General features: G+C 40.0%; 1 pseudogene; it reads right to left on the bottom strand.

Moving 5' to 3' along the window:
* Nucleotides 1-3,143: 3,143 nt before the first annotated feature.
* The window catches only part of LOC121392186, a 34,079-nt pseudogene continuing 11,076 nt past the window's right edge, over nt 3,144-26,146 (bottom strand).

The following is a 26,146-nucleotide window of genomic DNA, read 5'->3' as shown; positions in this document are numbered from 1 at the left end:
GTTTTTTTTTTGCTTTAAAGGAAACGGTACGAAAACAATTTTTTATCACAAGCCAATGGAACCCTCTTACCCCTTACGGATTTGGGGAAAGCCAAAAAAAATTTTTTTCTGTTTGCCGGGAAAATTTACCCTTTTACCCGGGTTTTTCCTAAAACAGTGGTAATTGGAAAACAAATCTTCCCCACGTTTTCAAATTTCTTGGTTTTCATAACGCCCGGCCCTGGGTAAAGAACAACCCCTTTAAAGGTTAGGGAATTTTATTTTCCGGCAGGGGAAATTGGACTTGGATAATATGGCAGTTGAGGGAAAATTAACTTTCGGCCTTGGTGCCGAACAAAAGCCGTGGAAGCTGGCATATTTTAATCAGTTTAAAGGGGTTTAAAAATTTTGGAAGAGTCCGCGGGGCTGTTATTCAGGTGGGAGATCGGGTGCTTGTCCGAACATTAGCTTTTGATGGAAAGCATAAGTTGGCAGACAGATGGGAGGAGGATGTTTATGTGGTGCAAAGTCAACCAAGCACAGATGTTCCAGTGTTTGTTGTCAAGAAGGAGAAAGGACCTGGAAAGCCACGTACTTTGCATCGAAATCTCCTTCTTCCCGTCAGTTCACTGCCAATTCCTGGCAAAGAGGATATTAAGCCTGTACCGCCACCACGGATCACCAGGCCAGCGGCACCCGTGAAGATAAAAACTGCCACAGATCGGCAAGATGGATCAGCCCCATCTGAAGATGACGAGTCGTCAGATGCTGATTCTGTGCAGTTTATAGAATCTGGACAGAAGGTAGTTTCAGCAGGTTTCGGTGCTCCAATAGCAACCGATGTTATGCCTGTTGAGGGAGTTGCACAGGAGGACATGGCTCCTGTTCCTGAGAACATTCTTCTTGAACTTGGAGACACTCCTGTTCAAGAAGATACTTTACCAGAGGGGGATATCACGGAGGGATCACGTGATTCAGAGAATGAGGTACAGGAGGACAGTGCAGAAGTTCTCAACGTCGAGAGAACACCGCCAAGACCACCACCAAGAAGATCACTGAGGGATAGGAAACCACCGGAATGGATACGATCAGGTGACTTTTCTATGTCTCAGTCTGCACAAGTCCAATCTCCTAATCGTAGACCAGACTGGAAAGAACGGGCAACATTTTTAACGTCTCTAGCAGCCACTGGTGTTCTTAGCAGTATGCCTGAAAGTGCTCGAGAAGCACTGTTGTCGTTAGTGCTTAAAGAATGAGTAAATAACGAGGACGTTATTTTAATTAGTGGGGGGAGAATGTAACCATGTAGGTTTTATTGTTTTAATGATTTTATTATGCACAACGCACATGCACCGAAACTTTTGGCTAGGAGCTGTAGGGACATGCATTTACCTGTCTTTACATCTGACCTCTGACCAGGGACAGTGACGATCAACCAATAGACTGGCCAGCTGTGTTTGACCCAGTTGGTGACTATTCACTGTCACTCACCTGACATTTCTTGACGCATCACGAGCTGCACAGGCCACGCACTCATCTGCTTTCAATCTTACACTGGAATAATTGGTGAGTTATATTTCTACTTTTCTAATTCACTTTACTATTTTACTAACATATAAAGTACAGTTTATAAATTACAAATAAGGTTTAATAAATAACTACTTCAATTAACATTTACTTTGATAAAGGAATAAACTGAATTAATGTAAGTATTAGAATTTGGGCGTGGCACTTACGCTGTAACAATAATGGATATTCCTATAGCCAAGCCATAATTAAATGAGTCGTTATTATTGTTTTAGAAATGTATGTGAATAGTGTGTATGTGTGTATATTAAATTAGAAATGTATTCGTTTTTGTTTACTTGTTTCTTGTAGACGTTTGACGCTTTTTCATCATGTTACCGCCCTAAAGCCCACAGCTAAAGGTATTGGTATTTCAATGGGTCTAGGTAAACCGTATCACCTGTGGAGATAATGTTTTGTGTAGCTTACCTTTATTTTATTATACTGTATATCGCCATATGTGTAATTGTTTGCTGTAAATAATGATTTAAGATTATCGGCGATTGATTAATGTTCAGTTGTTTAACGTACGGTAATTCTGTATGTGTATTATGTCTATATTTGATGTTTACTGTGGCGATGTTAACTATTGCTCAGTGTATCGTTCTTTCTTTTGTTTAAGCGATTTGCTATTATCTGTAGATAATAACTAGACTGCAGAGTATTTATATATATTTTAATGCGTTTTAATATGGTGTTTTAAGACTGTTTATGTATAGTGTGAATGTATTTTAATAATGCTATTTTTGTTTATAGGGTTTGTTTGACTATATATATCCTTATTCTCCGGAATAAAGAACCCTGTTAAAATATCTTCACCGAGTCCAGTTGTTTTTTCGTGGAAGTAACATAAATAATCTGTGATGAAAACGTGTTCAACATAAAATACTAGCAAAATGTGTACTGGGCTACTTGTGTTGGGTTGAGTATATTCAAGATGATCATTCAAGTGATTTAACTGGACATACAAATTACATTATTATTACAGCGACAGTTATAATTATATTATATATTAATTTTCATCCCCTACCAAACCTCAAAAGTTCCCTTGGCATTCCGACTCATGTCATTGACCCCCCCCCCCCTCCTAAGTGTATTTTCTGGATTTGCCACTGATTAAAGTATATATATATATATATATATATATATATATATATATATATATATATATATATATATATATATTATTATATTATTATGTATTGCATTGAACTGCTAAATTGTTATACATGTACATATTTCTATATTAGTATATGTATTTTTTATTACACATATCATTAATTTTATTATCTGAATTGTAAGATATCAAATATAATTTTATATATTAATAATTTTTTTTTTTTTTCTTCTTCATTCCTTCATCATTCTTTCCCAGTCAGTCAGAACACTGATTTTCTTGTCTGTTCAGAGCCTTACCAAGTGAGGGGGACGAAGGGCAACACCAGTTGACCCCCTCCCACAATACGAAATGGTTCCATTTTTACTTTTAAAAGGATCATTATTGCGTAGCTGGATTTATTGTACCCTTATTTTAATTCCCTCCCCTCATGTTATTTAAGATACACACACATGTAGGTAGGTCTGTTGTTGAAGTCAGTTTAGAAATTGTCTTTGGAAAACGAAAATTCAAAATCCTGACAATGTGCCTTGAGTTGCTTTGCTACGACGGGAGAGCCACAGAAGAAAACCTTGATCTTGCTTTTGTTTTTCTTAGATAGCTTGGTGAAAATCTGCAAATAGGAAGTGTAAAATAATACGGAGAGGTTTAAATTTTAAAACAATATATAAAAATCTACTTCACCCTTAAAATAACTTTTTCTAAAGCACTTAAGTTCCTTGCTTGAAATATTACTGGGTGACTTCAGACATTCCTTGTTTTAAAAAAAGCTGTAGAAAAGGCTTATAAAGTATCATATTAGATTAACACATGTATTATGTTATTGCTAGTTTTCGCAGAAAAGAAACTTGATTTTGAAGGCAAAATATATTTAAATAATTTGGATTTGTGTCGTTAAAAATATAACTCCCATAAGCCCCCACAAATAGTAACTCATCTGCTACCCCTTTTCAGCCCAAGTGTTATAAAAACTGAAAAAATAAACTTTGATTCCAGTTTCTTTAACAGAGCTGTATTATAAACCTCATTCACGTTTGCTTACCTGCACTGAAAGAGCAACCCTCATTTCATGTGGGATTATCACAACAGAAAACAAAACCTGACTGAACATTAGTTATTAAAACTGAACCTCCTCTCCCCCCCCCCCAAAAAAAAAAAAAAAAAAAAAAAAGAAAACAACAACAAACAAACAACAACAACCCGCCTTCTCCCCCCCCCCCCCCCCCACCCCCTGGAACAAAGGAACCTCATTCCAGTTTGGTCTTCCAGGATTGGTCCGACTCCTCAGCCCAGTTATCAGATCAATTTGTTTTTCCTGGTGGATGAGATCGAGTGCCATCTGTAGTCCGATTCCCTTCATGTCCGTGCAGTTCAGTGTTGACGTCATGTAGAGGTGCATAGCGAGGATGTTTTTGAGCGATCCACGCTGGCGCTGTTCTATCTCAAGTTGGGTCAGCAAAGACACAAACCACTCGAACGATTTCTGATCTCGGTTGATCCAGATGAAGTCAACCTAGAAACAGTGATAAATTCACATTCTTTGTCCACTGCACTGACGTAACCAGCCGTATATATTCGAAACCACGTTCGAAAATGGGAACCTATTCAAGGGATATATCCTACTTTTTAAACACTAAGGCATATTTTCACTATTAGAGCCATTTTTGATAACTGAAATCATATTTTACTTAGATTTTATGGTTTAGATTATCTATTCCGTACATTCGAAGTGTTTTTGGTCTTCCTGGTGTTTTTAATATCACAAAATATATTTCTCGTATTTTTAGAAACGCACACGAGTCTGAGAAGTAACAATTATGGAGTCGAGTTTTAGTTTATTTTTTAGAAGATATTTTACCATTTCAAATCACAGACTCATGTTTCTCTCACTTGTAACTTTATCGAAATGTGTTACAGGTTTGTAGATTAACTAAACTTAGTGTTAATTTTCACAGGTTAAACTAGGGTCTGTCCCTTTCAGGGCCTGTGCTTTTAAAATATTTAGTCTTAAGACTCGACCGTTAATGACGTGATACGCTTACAATCTGTTCGGTGTTGCCATGACGATACAATCTCGGAATCAATTAGAGTTTTGAGTCCGGACTCTAAAAGTTTTATAAGCACGTGGCCTGGTCACACCACTATGCGAATTAGTGTAGGATTTGACAATGGGTTTGAGTTTCAAGTTTCATCGAACATACGTCAGGAATGGGCAGTGAAACCCAGAGGCGTACGGGCTCCCATTTGTGTAGAGGGTGGGGGCAGATATGTTCTCCATGTAAGCGACAATGCCGGAATTTGAATACCAACATTTATACTAGCATTACAGCAAAACAGCTATATACGCATTTTTATATGGATTACAATTAATACTGTGGGTAGAATGATGGATATATAGAGTGAAAAGCTATCAGGCAAGCACATTTTGCCTGAATATCTCTGTCGTTTTTGTCCGAATTTGGCGATGTACTCCACAACTGGGGGAGGGAGTGTTGCAGCCCAGCCCCATCTCGTACACTAATGATCAGATGAGAAAATGGGAGATTTAAGCTGACTGCTTTATTTGTGGACTATATAAACAAGCATTCTGAGAGTACTGCTAAAGCAATACACATTCCATACTCCGCCCCCTCCCCCCCCCCCAAAAAAAAAACCCACCAACCAAATAAAAAACAAAAACAAAACGAAACATTCATATATCCTTCATTCATGTGCCATAACTCTGAAACATAAGTAAATCGCCATGAAAGTAAACTTGATATGTAACTACGTGATAAGGCTATATACAAAATGTCATGTCAATATCTTCAACTAAATATTGAAAACAAATTTTTGTATCTCCCAAGTCCAAGGTCCATAATTATGTGAAAAATGGGTAAATTGCTATGATAGTCGAACGTTTGCGGTAATAGTATATGATAAACAACTATGCACAAAACTTGAGCTCAATAGCTCGGGGCTTTGTAGAAAAAATCCGGAAAACTATATGTCGGACAGTCAGACGGACAGACAGACAGGCAGACAGACAGACATACAGAAGAACGGAGATGAAACTTATAGCATACCTGCCAACCTTCCCGGGGGTTCTGGAATTATTCCAGTTTTAACATTGAGTCCGGGTTTTCTGGTTTCTGTTGTAATTTTCTGGGTTTTGAAAAAAAAAGAAAAAAAAAAGAAAAAAGTAAAAGAAGAAAACGCTTTAGGTCGGGAGACTCAAGATGGCTTATTCGGCGAAAGTGGTTGGCGGTAGCGGTCCAGAAAATTGCAAAATAAAAAATAAAATTAAAATTAAAATGCTACAACGGCTTTCGGCAAAGTATAAAGCTTTCTCCTTCATCGATAAGTCCCGGCACGGTGAAAACTATGCATTTTGCAAACTCTGCTGGTGCGACATCATTATTTCGTATGGAGGTCGGAATGATATCACGGCACATGCGAAAATGGCCAAACATTCTCGGAACGTCTCAGCTGAAGATTAAGTTATGAAAACACCGAAGATCAGCTCATACTTCTAAGGCACTTCGAACTACAGCACCATCAAAGCCGAGGTAATGATTGAAGCCATACATTCGTGGATGAAGATTTGAATTTTGTGTGGGGGTGGTGGGGGTTATTACTCAGGCTATTAAAGTCAATGACATACGTTTACAGACCTTCATTTTTGCTTCTTACAGAATAAATATTGCATGTCTTACCGTTGTTGGATGATTCACTCAAATGCAGCAGTTTTCGCATACAGTGCCGTGATATCATTCCAGCCTCCATATGAAATATTGATATCGGAACGGCAGATTTTGCAAAATCCATAGTTTTCACCGTGCGGGGACTCATCGATGAAGGAGAAAGCTTTGTACTGCAACCACTTTCACCGAAGAGGCCATCTTGAGTCTCCCGACCAAAATTGACGCTCTACGCATGCGCCCAGAAAATATCTGTGTCCGGTTTCCAAAAGATGAATCAAGAAATGGGCTGCGCTCCACTTTTGCTTCTTTTTGTTAGTTTTTTTCACATCCTGTATGTTGTACAGTGACATTGATACAAAGGGACAGTTCAGCTATCTCTGTTTTCACGAATCGTACACTACTGTGATGTTGCATGATTCATATGGTTGACTGTAGTGCTTCAGTTGACAGTGACACTGGTGCAATGGGACAGTTCAGCTATCTTTGTTCTCATGAATCATACACTAGGCGTTACTGTAATGTTGGATGATTGCCAGCACAGCCGTCTACAATTTTTATGTGTATTGTTATATGTTCTACAAGCTTTGTGTTCAGGATTTATTCACTCAAATAAGTGAATATGCTTCAGCATGGAAAGAGGAAAGCCCGCCCCGAAACCCTTCAACCATCAGAATTCCCTTTTTTATTTTTACTTGCTGAAGATTGGCTGCTATGTTATAGTCGCCTCCAGTTGGATAGATAGGGAACCTAATGAAGATTGGCCGCTATGTTATAGTCGACTCCAGTAGGACCGGTAGGGAACATAATGAAGATTGACCGCTATGTTATAGTCCCCTCCAGTAGGACCGGTAGGGAACATAATGAAGATTGGCCGCTATGTTATAGACGCCTCCAGTAGGACCGGTAGGGAACATAATGAAGATTGGCCGCTATGTTATAGTCCCCTCCAGTGGAACCGGTGTGGAACATAATGAAGATTGGCCGCTATGTTATAAACGCCTCCAGTAGGACCTGTAGGGAACATAATGAAGATTGGTCGCTATGTTATAAACGCCTCCATTAGGACCAGTAGGGAACGTAATGAAGATTGGCCGCTATGTTATAGTCCCCTCCAGTAGGACCGGTAGAGAACATAAGAAGATTGGCCGCTATGTTATAGATGCCTCCAGAAGGACCGGTAGGGAACATAATGAAGATTGGCCGCTATGTTGTAGAAGCCTCCTGAAGGACCGGTCGGGAACATAATGAAGATTGGACGCTATGTTATAGTCCCCTCCAGTAGGACCGGTAGGGAACATAATGAAGATTGGCCGCTATGTTGTAGACGTCTCCAGTAGGACCGGTAGGGAACATAATGAAGATTGGCGGCTATGTTATAGACGCCTCCAGTAGGACTGGTAGGGAACATAATGAAGATTGGCCGCTATGTTATAGACGCCTCCAGTAGGACTGGTAGGGAACATAATGAAGATTGGCCGCTATGGTATAGTCCCCTCCTGTAGGACTGGTAGGGAACACAATGAAGATTCGCCGCTATGTTGTAGATGCCTCCAGAAGGACCGGTAGGGAACATAATGAAGATTCGTCGCTATGTTATAGACGCCTCCAGTAGGACCGGTAGGGAACCTAATGAAGATTGGCCGCTATGTTATTGTCCCCTCCAGTAGGACCGGTAGAGAACATAATGAAGATTGGCCGCTATGTTATTGTCCCCTCCAGTAGGACCGGTAGGGAACACAATGAAGATTGGCCGCTATTTTGTAAACGCCTCCAGTAGCACCGGTAGGGAACACAATGAAGATTGGCCGCTATGTTATAGACGCCTCCAGAAGGACCGGCAGGGAACATAATGAAGATTGGCCGCTATGTTGTAGAAGCCTCCTGAAGGACCGGTCGGGAACATAATGAAGATTGGCCGCTATGTTATAGTCCCCTCCAGTAGGACCGGTAGGGAACATAATGAAGATTGGCGGCTATGTTATAGACGCCTCCAGTAGGACTGGTAGGGAACATAATGAAGATTGGCCGCTATGTTATAGACGCCTCCAGTAGGACTGGTAGGGAACATAATGAAGATTGGCCGCTATGGTATAGTCCCCTCCTGTAGGACTGGTAGGGAACACAATGAAGATTCGCCGCTATGTTGTAGACGCCTCCAGAAGGACCGGTAGGGAACATAATGAAGATTCGTCGCTATGTTATAGACGCCTCCAGTAGGACCGGTAGGGAACCTAATGAAGATTGGCCGCTATGTTATTGTCCCCTCCAGTAGGACCGGTAGAGAACATAATGAAGATTGGCTGCTATGTTATTGTCCCCTCCAGTAGGACCGGTAGGGAACACAATGAAGATTGGCCGCTATTTTGTAAACGCCTCCAGTAGCACCGGTAGGGAACACAATGAAGATTGGCCGCTATGATATAGACGCCTCCAGAAGGACCGGCAGGGAACATAATGAAGATTGGCCGCTATGTTGTAGAAGCCTCCTGAAGGACCGGTCGGGAACATAATGAAGATTGGCCGCTATGTTATAGTCCCCTCCAGTAGGACCGGTAGGGAACATAATGAAGATTGGCCGCTATGTTGTAGACGTCTCCAGTAGGACCGGTAGGGAACATAATGAAGATTGGCGGCTATGTTATAGACGCCTCCATTAGGACTGGTAGGGAACATAATAAAGATTTGCCGCTATGTTATAGACGCCTCCATTAGGACTGGTAGGGAACATAATGAAGATTGGCGGCTATGTTATAGACGCCTCCATTAGGACCGGTAGGGAACATAATAAAGATTCACCGCTATGTTATAGATGCCTCCAGTAGGACCGGTAGGGAACCTAATGAAGATTGGCCGCTATGTTATTGTCCCCTCCAGTAGGACCGGTAGAGAACATAATGAAGATTGGCCGCTATGTTATTGTCCCCTCCAGTAGGACCGGTAGGGAACACAATGAAGATTTGCCGCTATTTTGTAGACACCTCCAGTAGGACCGGTAGAGAACACAATGAAGATTGGCCGCTATGTTATAGACGCCTCCAGAAGGACCGGCAGGGAACATAATGAAGATTGGCCGCTATGTTGTAGAAGCCTCCTGAAGGACCGGTCGGGAACATAATGAAGATTGGCCACTATGTTGTAGTCCCCTCCAGTAGGAGCGGTAGGGAACCTAATGAATATTGGCCACTATGTTGTAGACGTCTCCAGTAGGACCGGTAGGGAACATAATGAAGATTGGCCGCTATGTTATAGTCCCCTCCAGTAGGACCAGTAGGGAACATAATGAAGATTGGCGGCTATGTTATAGACGCCTCCAGTAGGACCGGTAGGGAACATAATGAGGATTGGCGGCTATGTTATAGACGCCTCCAGTAGGACCGGTAGGGAACATAATGAGGATTGACCGCTATGTTATAGACGCCTCCAGTAGGACCGGTAGGGAACATAATGAGGATTGGTCGCTATGTTATAGACGCCTCCAGTAGGACCGGTAGGGAACCTAATGAAGATTGGCCGCTATGTTATAGTCCCCTCCAGTAGGACCGGTAGGGAACATAATGAAGATTGGTGGCTATGTTATAGTATCCTCCAGTAGGACCGGTAGGGAACCTAATGAAGATTGGCTGCTCTGTTATAGACGCCTCCAGTTCGATCGATAGGGAACCTAATGAAGATTGGCCGCTATGTTATAGTCCCCTCCAGTAGGACCGGTAGGGAACCTAATGAAGATTGGCCGCCATGTTATAGTTCCCTCCAGTAGGACCGGTAGGGAACATAATGAAGATTGGCCGCTGTTATAGTTCCCTCCAGTAGGACCGGTAGGGAACATAATGAAGATTGGCCGCTATGTTATAGACGCCTCCAGTAGGACCGGTAGGGAACATAATGAAGATTGGCCGCTATGTTATAGTCACCTCCAGTTGGATCGATAGAGAACATACTAATACTAATTTAAAACACAAATCGCGTACCTTCTTCAGCTTCATGATGGTAGCAGGGAGTTCGCTGCACCACGAGAACTCGCAGTTTGGACAGGTCCTCTTAGATGCCAGTAACCGATACATGATGCTCTGTAGTACCGAGGCGTATGGGGTGACTCCGATCCCAGACGCCACCAACACCACGTGTTCCGTCTGGAACAGCTCTCTGGAGCAGGTTCCGTAGGGACCATCCACCTAGACCTGGTATGGTAAATCAAAGTTCTATAGGAACATACACATACGCCTGCAATATCAAAATCATTGGTGATGCAGCAAACTCAGGAATGTCCCTTTAAAACAAACCTTAAATTCGCGAGCCCCCTTTGTCTTGTATGAAACGTAGAAGTCTGGCTGCAATTGTTGGCGTCCTTTGTTTAGCGTAATTTCTGTGTCTTTCATGTATCCTTATAAAGAAAAAACATTTGTATTTACCTTACAGCGTCTTCTGTAAATGCTTAAAATATTTTTGTTTTTTGTTTTTGTTTAACGACATCATTGGAGCATATTGATTGATTAATTATTGGGTATTGGATGTCAAACATTTGGTATTTTTGACATATAGTCTTAGAGAGGAACCCGCTACATATTTATATCATTAGCAAAGGATCTTTTATATGCACCGTCCCGCAGACAGGATAGCACATACCACGGCCTTTGATATATCAGCCATGGTGCACTTGCTGAAACAAGAAATATGCTTTAAAAAATGGCAAGGGTTACTCAACGTCCAGGCTAGGAAACGTCATATGTATCTCTGGGGCGAGACGTAGCCCAGTAGTAAAGTGTTCGCTTGGTGCGCGGTCAGTTTGAGATCGATATCCGTCGGTAGGCTCATTGGGCTATATCTTGCCCCATCCAGTGCACATCGACTGGTACATCAAAGACCGTGGTATGTGCTATACTGTCTATGGGATGGTGCATATAAAAGATCCCCAATCTAATTAAAATTAGCTCCTCTATTACATGTGGATCTAACACCAGCCAGTTGGAGCTCATGCCCACCCATCAAAACCTTGCAGAATCCTGCCAGTGATTTAAAACTAACAACACTGTGTAGTCCCCAATGTCCAGGTAACATTTCGTCTGTAAATAATAATTTAAATATTGACCAATCACACTTCGCATTTTATAACGTTATTTGGGAACATACACATTCTAAAAATATTGGGCGAGTCTATTACTTTCCTTCAATCGGCAATCTCCACGGCACTGCCGATTGCCGTGGACAATAGCAGGGGTTACCGGCATCAAAACAAATTGTCTGGAGTTGGAGAAGCATTCATTTAGTGTTGATGACGACAAGAACGATAACTCATCTTCGAGCTCGGGGGCGCTGCTGATGGTAAAGGGATGCCACTCGTGGGAGAGTAAGAAGCATTAATTTATTCTTGATAACCGGCTTCGGTGGTGTCGTGTTTAAGCCATCGGACATAAGGCTGGTAGGTACAGGGTTCACAGCCCGGTAATGGCTCCCACAACCCAGAGCGAGTACGAGTAGGTGTAAGACCGCTAAACCCACTTCTCGGGTATGTGTAAGACCACTACACCCACTTCTCTCTCACTAACCACTAATAACTAGCAACTAGCCCTCTGTCCTGGACAGACAGCCCAGATAGCTGAGGTGTGTACCCAAGATAGCGTGCTTCCACCTTTACTGGACATAAACTAGCACGAAAATAACTTGAAATGAAATATTCTTGATCACGACAAGAACGATAACTCACCTTCGAGCTCGGGGGCGCTGCTGGTGGTAAAGGGATGCCACTTGTGTGCGGCGAGAAATATTCACTTAGTGTTGATGACGACAAGAGCGATACCTCACCTTCGAGCTCGGGGCGCTGCTGATGGTAAAGGGATGCCACTTGTGTGCGGGGAGAAGCATTCACTTAGTGTTGATGACGACAAGAACGATAACTCACCTTCGAGCTCGGGGTCGCTGCTGATGGTAAAGGGATGCCACTCGTGTGCGGCGAGTTCGGGAATCTGAAGAAAGATGTAGTCTCCATGCTGGTACGTCATATTGGCGGGTTTAGTTATCACGAGGTGGGTCACCTGTGGGGTCAGATAACACGTTCATTAGGAACACAGTGGCGCATAGGCGTACGGCACAGGGGGGCACAATCTGATTAAAATTAGCTCTACTGGGTCTACCAGTAGATCTAACAACATTGCGTGGACTCACATGTCAGGGTGACATTTCATCTATAAATAACAATTTAAATATCGACCAATTACACTTTTATAGCGTTATTCCGGAGCATAAAATTCTAAAAATATCGGGCGAGACTATTTATGCAATAGCCGAATTTGTTTGAGTTTGGAGTTTTCCTTCTCCTAGGAGAATTTCCCTACTAGGATTCTGAGCCTCTCCAGCCCAGTTTTGACTTTGGAGTTTGCTTCTCCTAGACAGTTGTCTTTCTTGACTTACGTCCTCTGCCTGTCCGGTCCATATTAGTCTAGTCTCTACCCTTTGACCAGTCCAGCTTGGGTGACCCTACCACGAGCTGATGTTCCAGCTGGCATAGCTCTCCGAGTCATTGAGACATGCAAGCTATCTCCCCACGTCAAGGAATGGACCATGAAATAGTATTTGTATTAGTATGACGTAGCGTGGAAGGTTGGGGATTAGGGTTCGTTGCCCCAGACTCCCAACTCCGAAGCTGAGGTAGTCAAATAAGCCTATCGCGTCTAGTGGAAGTCAAATTAATAGCCTGCACCCCCCTCCTCCTCCCCCACGCCCCCCAATGGCCGATTTTTTCCAACAAGGCTTATGTGAGGTTATTAACAAAAAACGACTTGAACACGTTCGTCCACTCAGACATTTTATTCCCAAACCCCTCTGGAAGTTTATTTGTTTGTTTTGTTTAACGAAACCACTAAAGCACACTGATGTATTAATCATCGGCTATTGGATGTCAAACATTTGGTATTTTGACATATAGTCTTAGAGAAAACCCGCTACATTTTTTCCATTAGTAACAAGCGATCTTTTATATGCACCATCCCACGGACAGGATTGCACATACCACGGCATTTGATATACTAGTCGTGGTGCACTGGCTAGAACGAGAAATAGCCCAATGGGCCCACTGACAGGGGTCGATCCTAGACCGACCACGCATCAATCCCTCTGCGCATGTGCAGTACAGCGTGCTGAGCATGACCAATCAAAAACTGACTAATAATTAATTATAATAAACTAAAGGGGCTGATTATAATAACACTATAAATTAAAGGGACATTCATAGTTTGCTGCAATTTTTAAGATGTTATCGAATAACAGAGACTGTTTAATGATTGTAATTACATATCAAATATATTTGTCTGCATAAAACGCTACTGGCTGTATATTAAACGTATTGCTGGTCGTTCTAATGTTTGTACTAGGTTACATTTCATTTTATTTCCTACAATATATTTTTTCGTATCTACAAAATTATTATAAGACAAAATCCAGTTTGGGAGTTTTACCAATATTAAGATGGCACACTGAATTTACAGACACTGAAATTCTAAACAAGAAAATAGATTTAATATGTAAGTTTAATCGTAGACATAGTTTATTAGTCGGAAACAATGCAGCAAACTAGGGAATGTCCCTTTAAAGCTACAGGTTAACAGTTATATGAGTGGCAAGCTTGATCGAATCGCACAAAGCACGGAAGATTCGACAATGCTGCTCTGCTAAGGCAAGAGTCCTGTTGGGTTTTTTGTAGTTTGTTTTTAGCCGTGGCCATTTTTGTAAAGGGACTATTCTGAATTTGCTGCCATTTGTAACACGTTTACGATTACCATATTCTTTTTGATGACTACGGTTACATATTAAAGATAACTTCCTGTTTAGAATATCAGTGTCTGTATAAACAAGGTGTTTATTACCTTCCAATAATTTTGTACGTACGAACTAAAATGAACAATGAAGGAAGCAAATGTATTATTTAACGACGCACTCAACACATTTTATTTACGGTTGTATGACGTCAGACATATGGTTAAGTACCAAGACAAGACACGACAAGACAAGACAAGATATTTATTCACTTAATGAGGTCACATGACCAAGATAACTACTTTTAAAAACAAATTAATTGTGCGCTACGTGTGTACAAATTACAATACATGTATAATCAATTTAAACTGGCAGATTTCTTTTTAAAAACAAGGCTATTCCTTTAATATACTTTATATTTTGGGTAGAAATCAAGGATTTACTATAAAGTATTCTGATATGAAATATTTCCTGCTCAAAGCATAATATACACATACTAAAAGAAAATGATATTCATCTTCCACATGATTAAGATTACACTTTAAACAGATAGTTTCATTTCTTTTTATTACTGGATTATATCTGCTTTTCTGTATTTTTAATTTATGTGACAAACACCTAAACTTAGAAAAAAATCGCAAGAGATATTTGTATTGTGATAAATATAATATATACGTTTCTGTTTCTAAAAGAGATTTATAAGAAGAATATTCCTTTAAAAAATGAGAAGAGTTAATTTTATCATGCTAGTGTTGAAAATGAATGTCTTTACATCTCTGTGCAAAGCTGGACATAAATAACTTGATACTGCCACATTCTTGAGCAATCCAAACATAAGAAAACCCTGTTTGAAACAACAATGTTCTTGCATGTGATACCCAATTAATTGTACCAGTTTCGCCATGACATTTCTTCATATCATAACAAGCTTTGGGATATCTGGATGAATACATATATAACAATTTACAGCAATATTTTATACAACGGCTGAAGTATTTCACACACAAATGATCTCTACCTATTTCCCCAAGTACAGCATTTGATGATACTCTCTCTGAAACTCCTAAAAACCTTTTTAAAAAAATACTTTGTACTTTTTCAATAGATTCTCGGTAAGTAATTCCCCATATTTCAGAGCCATGTAATAAAATAGGAGCTATTTTAGTATCAAATATATTCTGGACAGTACTATATGATAATGTAGGGTATTTCTTGAATAAAATACAAACAGGAAAACATGTTTTTCTCGCTTGAATAGATAAAGTATCTAAAGCCTTAGACCATTTCAAACCAGAAGAGAATGTAATACCAAGATACTTATAATATGACACAGTTGTTAATTGACTGCCCTTATAAAACCACTTCTCATTATGTCTTAAGTACCCACCATTTCTAAATACAATTATATTAGATTTATCAACATGAACTTCTAATCCCCATTTTACACAAATCTTATTTAATACATTAAGCTTTTTTTTTTGCAAACCTATTATTGTATCATCAATAAGTACACCATCATCAGCAAAAAGAAGCATTAGTATATCACTAATATTTTCATTCACAAAAATTCCGCTAAGATTACAATTATTCATCTCATTTATAAATTCATTAATAAAAATTATAAACAAAACTGGGCTTAACAATCACCCTTGACGGACACCACTACATGTTGTAAAGGGATATGTCCTAATATTATTTACTCTAACACACGCCTTTACTTTTTCTTACATATCTTTTAAAATGTTAAACATTTTATCTTGAATACCCCTCATATGCAACACATACAGTAACTTTTTCCTATCTACCAAGTCAAAAGCTTTGCGAAGATCAATAAAAGCAACATAAAATCTGTGTCTAGGCTTTCTAAGATATTTTTGACACAATGCCTGAAGTGTAAATATATCATCTATTGTGGAGTAATCTTTTCTGAAATCTGCCTGTGCTTCATGGATAATTCAAGCCATGTCCTAGTCCTAGTTTCTAAAATAGAAGTAAATAATAGTTCAATAATATTTAAAGTTATTTGGATCTGTAATATCTCCTTTCTTAAACAATGGAATAATTAAGCCCACATTCCAAGAATCTGGGAATGTACCACTATTTACAACAAAATTAAATAACATCTTTAGATATGGCATAATAAATAATGCATTCTTAAGAAACTCTGACGGCACACCATCCACACCTGGGCTTTTACTTAACGTAAGTGATTTTATAGCACTTCTTACTTCTTCATCATTAATACCATCAAACGTAGAATTAAATGTAATGCAGTCAGCACAATCAACAGGATCATGATTAATAATAAAATCATTTACCTCATCATAAAAAGATGAACCATGACAAACACTAGGATTAAGCAAGGTTTTAAGTTATGAATGCCACTTCTCTAGAGATATACTTGCTTGGCACTCAACACATTTTATTTACGGTTATATGGCGTCAGACATATGGTTAAGGACAACACAGATATAGAGAGGAAACCCGCTGTCGGCACTTCATGAGCTACTCTTTTCGATTAGCAGCAAGGGATATTTATATGCACCATCCCACAAACAGGATAACACATACCACGACCTTTGATATAGCAGTGGTGGTGCACTGGCTGGAGCGAGAAATAGCCCAATGAGCCAACCGACGGGGATCGATCCAAGACCGACCGCGCATCAAGCGATCGCTTTACCACTGGGTTACGTCCCGTCCCCTAAAATGAACAATGACTGATACAAACATTGTCATAACGCAGCAATCACATAGGATGTTCTTGAAAGAAGAAAATGTATAATGCAATAATGCGTCTATCCAATACTATATCCAATACATATCCAATAATATGTGGTAATGGTCGCCAGAAACGTTCTTTTAGTCGGAAACATCTTAGAATGCCTGCAAACTCTGGATAGTCCCTTTAAAGTAGTACTAATTTAAACAGAGAATAATACATGAGTGGCCGATGGATACCATTTATCTCACAACGAGTTGTTTTGAAATGTATCTAACGAGCGAAAGCGAGTTTGATACGTTTTTAAACAACGAAATAGGTTTTAAGCAACTTTTAACATCTTTTTCGACTAAATGTTTTTTTTTTTTTTTTTTTACAGCCAGTGCACTTGTAGCTAACTTACGCATCACAGACCCATGATTGTCAGGTTAACTATACGTCACAATGTAATCGATTTCCAATGACTTGTTTTTCTGTGGATGTTTGGCAGTGGTGACCTGGTCATCACATAGGAGCAGCCAGTGTATGTCTTGAAATTGTCAACACACGTACACGTGTAAATAATCATGTGTTATAAAAAAATAACGCATGGTGTTCTCTCACCAACGGGTGTGTAAGAAAACTAAATAACATCCGATTGGGTCAAAGTTCGAGGTGAACCTAACGTTTGATAGAGCAGTTAATACCACAGGTCCTGTGATTGGTGATAAATGTGACAGAGTTTGTTGTGTTAAAATGCTGGTTCATCTGGCCAGTAGATTCCTGTGCTTTAATTTGAACTAGTGTCAGTGTACCAACTACCATTGTGCCTGAAATATGTAAAGGATCCTAGTAAAATAGCATGACAATTTTGTGCAGAACTAGGATAGTCATAGATGCTACCTGTTATCTCTTAACCCCCATTTTTCTGATTTATTTTAAGTGTGAGGGGTGGTAGTGTTTATATTCGTGGTGTATATATGTTGATTTATAAGCTACATGTAGGAGTTTTAGCCACACATGTTACTATTGTTGCCTATACGTTTTGATTTGGTGGTATATATCCTTAAAAAAGGTTTGTTTTGTTTAACGACAGCACTATTTAATCATCGGCTATTGGATGTCAAACATTTGGTAATTATGACATATAATCATCAGAGGAAACCCGCTACATTTCTCTCAATGAGGCAAGGGATCTTTTATATGCACCTTCCCATAGACAGGAAAGCACATACCACCGATTTTGACCATTTGTGGTGCACTGGTTAGAACGAGAGAAAAAACCAATCCACCGAGGTGGATCGATCCTGCGACGTAAGTACCTCAAGCGAGTACTCAACCGACAGCTAAATCCCAAAATCCCTATACCCTTAAATGTCATGGCTGTGTATTAGTGTACGGAACATATTAAGGCAATACTTTTCTTAACGTCACGGCGAGTTACTTCCCTCTGTGTACCAAATTTAAAATGGAGCAAAAATGTTTTATGTTGTTGTCGGGATTTAGCGAGTACGGTAGGTTATACATTTTTGGTTTCTGTGTCCATTTGTTGCACTATTTCGGTTAAAAAACGGTTGAATTATGGTGCCACAAGTTTTGAATACCAGCTACATTAAGGGTATTTAAGGATATCCGGACATAGTAAAAAATCACACTTACTACGTCCCTCTGGACTAGGTTGTGTATATGAAATCCCCCCCCCCCCCCCCCACCTCCCCGCTTGTGGTTGCTGTGGTAACCGTTAGATGAATCTCTCTTCACTCTGCTGTGACACTTACCTTAGAGGGCAGCAGATTGACCTCTGTGATGAACGTTTGACCATAGCGCATCGTCTTAATGAACTTTGACCTGGATATCTTCTCCACTAGGAAGATGACTCCGGGGGCTATGAACCAGAACCAAAAGTTAGGGCAATGGAGGATGAGGAAGATCCAGAACGGGACATACAGGAGGTGCGTCCAGTAGAAAATCTGAAAACATTGATGTACAATTTAATGAGGAAGATCCAGAACGGGACATACAGGAGGTGTGTCCAGTAGAAAATCTGAAAACATTGATGTACAATTTAATGAGGAAGATCCAGAACGGGACATACAGGAGGTGTGTCCAAGAAAATCTGAAAACATTGATGTACAATTTAATGAGGAAGATCCAGAACGGGACATACAGGAGGTGTGTCCAGTAGAAAATCTGAAAACATTGATGTACAATTTAATGAGGAAGATCCAGAACGGGACATACAGGAGGTGTGTCCAGTAGAAAATCTGAAAACATTGATGTACAATTTAATGAGGAAGATCCAGAACGGGACATACAGGAGGTGTGTCCAGTAGAAAATCTGAAAACATTCCAAGGAAGGAAATGGTTTATTTCACGACGCACTCAGCACATTTTGTGTACTGTTATATTTAATGAGGAAGATCCAGAACGGGACAGACATATGGTTAATGGGACCAGAACACATACAGGAGGTGTGTCCATAGAGAGATGAAATTTAATGAGGAAGATATATAGAGAGGAAACCCGCTGTCACCACTTTCATGGGCTACTCTTTTCTATTAGCAGCAAGGGATCTTTTATATGCAACATCCCATAGACAGGATAGCACATAAACAGCCTTTGATACACCAGTCGTGGTGCACTGGCTGGACTGAAAACATTGATCGTATGATTACTCAACATATTTTGAATGACGAACTCTGATATATAGAACACTGCTAAAAATATCACTGCACTACAAATATCGATATAACCGGAGAGGGAAGTTAATGGGGAGGATCCAGAACGGAACATACAGGAGGTGTTTCCAGTAGACAATCTGAAAACATTGATGTATAATCACTTAAAGTATTTTGTATGACGAGAACTATGATAAAATGAATGTTACATGTATATAGATACCAGGGTCATAATTGGAGAGAGGGAGAAGTCACTGGCTTAGCCAGAGGGGGCAATCACTGACTTGTCCAGGGGGGGGGGGGGGGGGGGGGGGGGCTATGGGAGTCATTTACTACAGTACATTTCTTCTTTTTTCCGAACACGCTTTTATATTTTCTACACGGATATTAAAGGTAGAGCTGCACGGACAATTGTTCTACTTTGACTTCCATCCTTGAATTAAAAAGGAAAATTTAACCAATTCCACTTTATGTTAAAATTAGCACAGATCTTTTGTACACCCCCAACACCCCCCCCCCCCCCAAATCAAAACAACAACAACAACAAAATAAACCCAATTAACAAACAAACACAAAAAACAACAGAAACAAAACACACACACACACACACAAAACACAACAACCTATGAGTTGATATTGGTTTAAAGGGACATTCCTGAGTTTGCTGCAATTTGTAAGATGTTATCGACTAACAGAAACTTTTTAACAATTGTAATTACATATGAAATATATTTTCCTGCATAACATATCAGTGGTTGTATATTAGACGCGTTTCAGATCGTTCTGATATTTGTACTAGCGTAAATTTCATTTTATTTCCTAAAATATGTTTTTTCGTACGAACGAAATTATTTGAAGACAAAATTCAGTTTGGGCTTCTTACAAATATTAAGACGACCAGAAACAAATTGAATATACAGACACTGATATTCTAAACAAGAAAATGTATTTAATATGTAAGTTTAATCGTAGAAATATTTTATTAGTCGGAAACATCTTACAATGCAGCAAACTCAGGAATGTCCCTTTAAAGAGTTTTAGCATTATTCTCTACAAAGTTGTATGTCAATCCATTAGTTCGTTCTCTATGCGGGGGCGGGACGTAGCCCCGTGATAAAGCGCTGGTCTGATGCGTGGTCTGTCTAGGATCGATCCCTGTCGGACGCCCATTGGGCTACTTCTCGTCCCATCTAGTGCACCATGACGGGTATATCAAAGGCAGTGGTATATATTATCATGTCTATGAGATAGTACATATAAAAGATCCCTTGCTACTAATGGAAAAATGTAGAGGGTTTCCTCTCTAAGACTATGTGTTAGAATTACCAAATATTTGGCATCCAGTAACCCATGATTAAAGACATCAATGTGCTTTAGTGGTGTCGTTAAACAAAACCATATTTAACTTTTTATGTAATACAATACAACAGAATGAGAAGCATAATGCTATGTTAAAAAGGGAGATAACTATCCTTCTACTTAACCTGAAAGTTAAAGTTTGATTTGTTAAACGACAATACTAGAGTACATTGATTTAATAATCATCAGCTACTGGGTGTCAAACAGGTAACTTTGACATATTATAGTCTTAAAAAGGAAACCCGCTACATTTTTCCCATTAGAAGCAAGGGATCTTTTACAAACATGATAACACTTACCGCGGCCTTTGATATACATCAGTCGTGGTTCACTGGCTCGTACGAGTCCGACATCCGATAAGACCAGGGGCCTGACTCGGGACAAACAGAAAGAGATGTAGGTAGGTAACTCGTTTAACGTACTCCTATACCACTAGGGTTTCCAACACGCCCATCCCGAGTCCGACATCTGATAAGATCAGTGGCCTGACTCGGGACACATAGAAAGAGAAAGGAAGGAAATGTTTCCCCACTGATGGGGATAGATCACAAACCGACCGCGCATCAAGCGAGCGCTGTAACACTGGGCTACGTCCCGCCCCCTTTTAGAAAGAGAAGCATAATGCCGTGTTAAAAGGGGAGATAACTCCGTACTTCTACTGACCTGAAAGTGTCCAGATCGCCTCACGAACGGCACGGAGAAGACGCACATGACCACGAGAATGACCATCAAGAAGACCCCGGTCAGGGGAGCTAACCCAGATATCCATCCAATATTGGCTTTCGTCGTGAAGACGAACTCGAGAACAGTTAGATTGAAGTCTGCTGACACTAGCACTGGAATTCAAGCAAAACCTCGGTGATGTCGTGGTTAAACCATCGGACATAAGGCTTGTATGTACAGGGTTCGCAGCCCGGTACCGGCTCCCACCCAGAGCGAGCTTTAACCACTCAATGGTTCAATGACTCAAAGACCAATACACCCTCTTATCTGGCACTAGCCACTAACCACTAACTCTCTGTCCTGGAAAGACAACCCAGACAGCTGAGGTGTGTGTTCAGAACAGCGTGCATGAATCTTAACTGGATATAAGCACGAAAATAAGTTGAAATGAAAATAATAAAACAAACTAACAAACTAACAAGCAAAGATACAATAACCCATAGCATTGATATTGATTAACTAAATATAACCCATCTCTATCGGTGGATGATTGTAGGATAAAACGTCAAAGGAAAAAAAGTCAAGGGAAAAAAGTCATATGAAAAAAAGTCATTGGGAAAAAAAAGTCTCCATGCAGTAGCATGGAACATTCAGCTTAATCGCAACCGATAACAGATAACATTGTTATATTTGAAGAAAACAGTTCTATCAAAACATGTGCCTTAATCGCAACCGATAACAGATAACATTGTTATATTTGAAGAAAACAGTTCTATCAAAACATTTGCCTAATCGCAACCGATAACAGATAACATTGTTATATTTGAAGAAAACAGTTCTATCAAAACATTTGCCTTAATCGGAACCGATAACAGATAACATTGTTATATTTGAAGAAAAACAGTTCTATCAAAACATTTCCCTTATCGACAATGACAATGTATATATAGGGGGGAGGGGGGAGGGGGGTGTCTCGTTCCAACCAGTATACCACAACTGGTCAAAGGCCTCGGTATGAGCTATCCTGTCTGTGGGTAAGTGCATATAAAAGATTCTTCGCTGCTAATGAAAACACTGTAGCGGGTTTCCTCTCTAAGACTACATGTCAAAATTACCAAATGTTTGACATCCAGTAGCCGATGATTAATAAATCAATGTGCTCTAGTGGTGTTCTTAAACAAAACTAACTTCTTTCTTTGCCGACTTCCGACTGGTCGGTCAGTATGTGTGCTAGACAGACACTAGCCCGAGTACTCTGACTATAGAGGGCTAGACGGACATTTCAGAGTTGGACAGATATGTAGGGCTGGATATCGGTCCAGATGTCCGTCTAGTCCCCTATAGTCAAGAGTACACAGGCGCGCACATTTCGAGCTTCCCGAAAGAAATCGTGTGTTTCAAATTAATACAATTAATTTGCTCATTTTAACTGAGGGTGAGGTGGGTGTGTAATATATACCTGAGTTTGATGTTATGAGGATTATTGTCATATGTATGTTGGTGTACTTTTGGGATACAGATGATTCGTCCTCTGGACGTTTCGTCCACAGACGATTCGTCCACTAAATATACGTCCACTGTTGAACTCGAGACGATTCTTCCACAACCAAAACATTTTCTTGGACAATTCGTCAACTATAAAAAAAATTCTATTAGTTATTTACCGTATATTTCGCCCACAGACTAAATAAATGTACGAACACTTTTTACTTCAGTAGAATATCGACACAAATAATTGCCAGAGAAGTGCAGATTATAACCTAACCTGACAGCTTTGCCATGCCTATATCTCTGACATCACCAGTGGCTTTGCCCGCGGCAGAAGGGGGGTTACCAAGTATGATGAGGACAATTTGATAGACATAGTCTATTATAGTTATAATATTGTAATTATAATAATGGATGGGACAAGTAAAGTAAATTTATGATTATTGTGTTTACAAACTATTATTTACTTGCTCTTTCTTGCTTATAATATGATTATCCGTATAGTACTTTTTATTTATTTCTTGCACTTTTCAGATATCTGGACCAACAACAAAACTGAAGGTTGGCACAGAAGGATCAACGCCAGAGCCACAAGCGAAGGTATCCAGTTTTACCTGCTGGTGCCTCTGCTTCTGCGGGAAGCCATGTTGGTTGAAATGACCACGGAGAGGGCGAGCGATGGAAGGATGGGTCGGATGCAAAGGGCGAAGCAGAGGACCAGGCAGGCCGAAGTGTTTCAGATCTGGGAACAATACCACCAGAATGGAATGGAGATAATATTTTATTTATTGGTTAATTTGAACGACGTCACGTTATGGTATTTTTAACATAAATGACGAAATTTCATCCAGTGCGCATTGACTATTATCTTCCGACGAAAACTTCCTAGTAGAAACAACGAAAATCATGTATGTGGACAAATACGCGCCTGTGGACGAAATGTGTACGGCAATACAGCAATCGCAAAGTAGAAATGGTAATTTAGAAAGAGTTTAGTTATTAGCTTTGTTTTCTAAATAGTATGTCAGAATTATAGGTGTACTTGAAGAGAAATTTGAATAACAACATCAAAAAAGTACTATATTCAGGGGTGCAGAAAGTACTCGGCCGCTCGCCAAATGCGAGTTAAAAAATGCAACTACCAGTCCGACGGGCGATCTGTCTTTTTCTGACTGACGGTATTACAGTGCTATTTCATTTTTTTTCTTTGAATCCGCGACTCCGCATCAGCCGTGGAAGAAGTCCAAACCATTCGTTTTAGAATGATGTCGAAATACACAACAATACATGCACCGCATTGCCAATAGACGACTTCAGAGTTCCGAACTGGGCAAGAGAAACATTCCCGAAACGGGTTATAGTGAAAATGGAACTTGGACAAAACGGAACCTAGCGTTGGCTAAAACGGAACCACAATGCCAATCTATGGCTATATGACTAAAACGGCACCACAATGCCAATCTATGGCTATATGACTAAAACGGCACCACAATGCCAATCTATGGCTATATGACTAAAACGGCACCACAATGCCAATCTATGGCTATATGACTAAAACGGAACCAAAACAAAATAAAAAATGTATGGCTAAAACTGTATCGTTACAAGATGTGAACGATGATATCTTCAATAAAACAACATCTATATTAATCATTTATTATTTTGTTGTATTTTTATGTCTATATAGGTGAGAAGTATTAGCAGCTGGCTAGAAGTCGGTGAAATGCAATCAATTTCACCTATACAATGAAATGCCGCTACAGCTAATAAAAAAACTTCTTTCTTTTTTTTAAATCTCATTTTTGCCCTTATATTTAGATGCCGTTATAGCCAAATCGTTCCGTTTTGATGGTGGTTCAGACTTAGCCTAATTCCCAGGAAACAGGGTCTGTCAAAGATCAATAGTTCCTAAGAAATGATTTGTTTACGTTGAAAGTATGTTACCGGTGTGTTTTGAATATATTTGTCTAATAAATGTGAATAACGTAGTCGTGATCATAATATATATATATATATATATATATATATATATATATATATATATATATATATGTGTGTGTGTGTGTGTGTGTGTGTGTGTGTGTGTGTGTGTGTGTATTGATTTGCCAGTCAAGATATGGGGTTTGATTTCGTTCGTTTGCCACGTGATGTTGATAATTTACCAAGTGTCCTTAATGTTTCTGTCATCACACACACACACACACACACACACACACACACACACACACACACACACACACAGTGGCGTAGGAAGTTGCCAAAAAGTGCTGAGCACAAACACACATATATAAATATAAATATATATAAGCCATCACTGCTGCTACTGGATCAAGAAAAGTGTGTGTGTGGGAGGGGGTATATCGCCCCCTCCCTCCCGCGGCCCCCACTTCCTATGCCAGTGATATATATTAAAATTAGTAGAAATTCTGGCGGGCTAGTAGATTTTAGTTGGTTCTGGTCCGGCGGGCTAGTGAAATATTTTCTATTTCTGCACCCCTGATATTGAACACAGACAGACAATAACAAGTTGATAGTGCCACTAAAATTAGTTTGTTTCATATACAAGTAGTTTACCACAAAATGAAAATAATTAACCATTTTAATGGCTAAGAAATAACAGTTTAGATGTATTGGTCTAAATGTTTTAATCGAGTGGACGAATTGTCCGAGGTGGATGGACGAATTGTACGTGGACGAATTCTACGGTGGACGAACCGTCTGAAAAGCGTACTTTTGAATAAAGTAGGTTCTCATTTTAAACGTTGCACCCCCCCCCCCCCCCCCACACACACACACATACACCTTCACTGAAAAAACCCGCATCCGTCCATGAAGTCGCAGTAGTTGCGTACAGTCTGTAATGTTTCGCCGGTCAGAACTTCCATAACGTCGACAACTGTTACATCTAGCCGATACGGCTGGCGTGCGCTAATGCTCGTCACTCGACCGTGGAGACGACGTGAATCTAAAGCTTGGCCTACACCTGTCGATTAGCGCCCACTCGACTGTCGAGTCTGGCAAGTGCAACCCCTGCTGATGCGAAGGTTGTGTGGGCGTTATGCTATGATCCCAGACTATCAACAGTTACTGTTACTACGGAGTTGGCCGACTCAGCAATTGCGTTGTAATTCCCTCCACTCCCGACTTACGACGCGTGCACTCAGAT

This window comes from Gigantopelta aegis, unplaced genomic scaffold (assembly GCF_016097555.1).
Source record: "Gigantopelta aegis isolate Gae_Host unplaced genomic scaffold, Gae_host_genome ctg3481_pilon_pilon:::debris, whole genome shotgun sequence".
Classification (NCBI taxonomy): Eukaryota; Metazoa; Mollusca; class Gastropoda; order Neomphalida; family Peltospiridae; genus Gigantopelta; species Gigantopelta aegis.
This window is presented reverse-complemented; position numbering and strand designations above follow the sequence as displayed.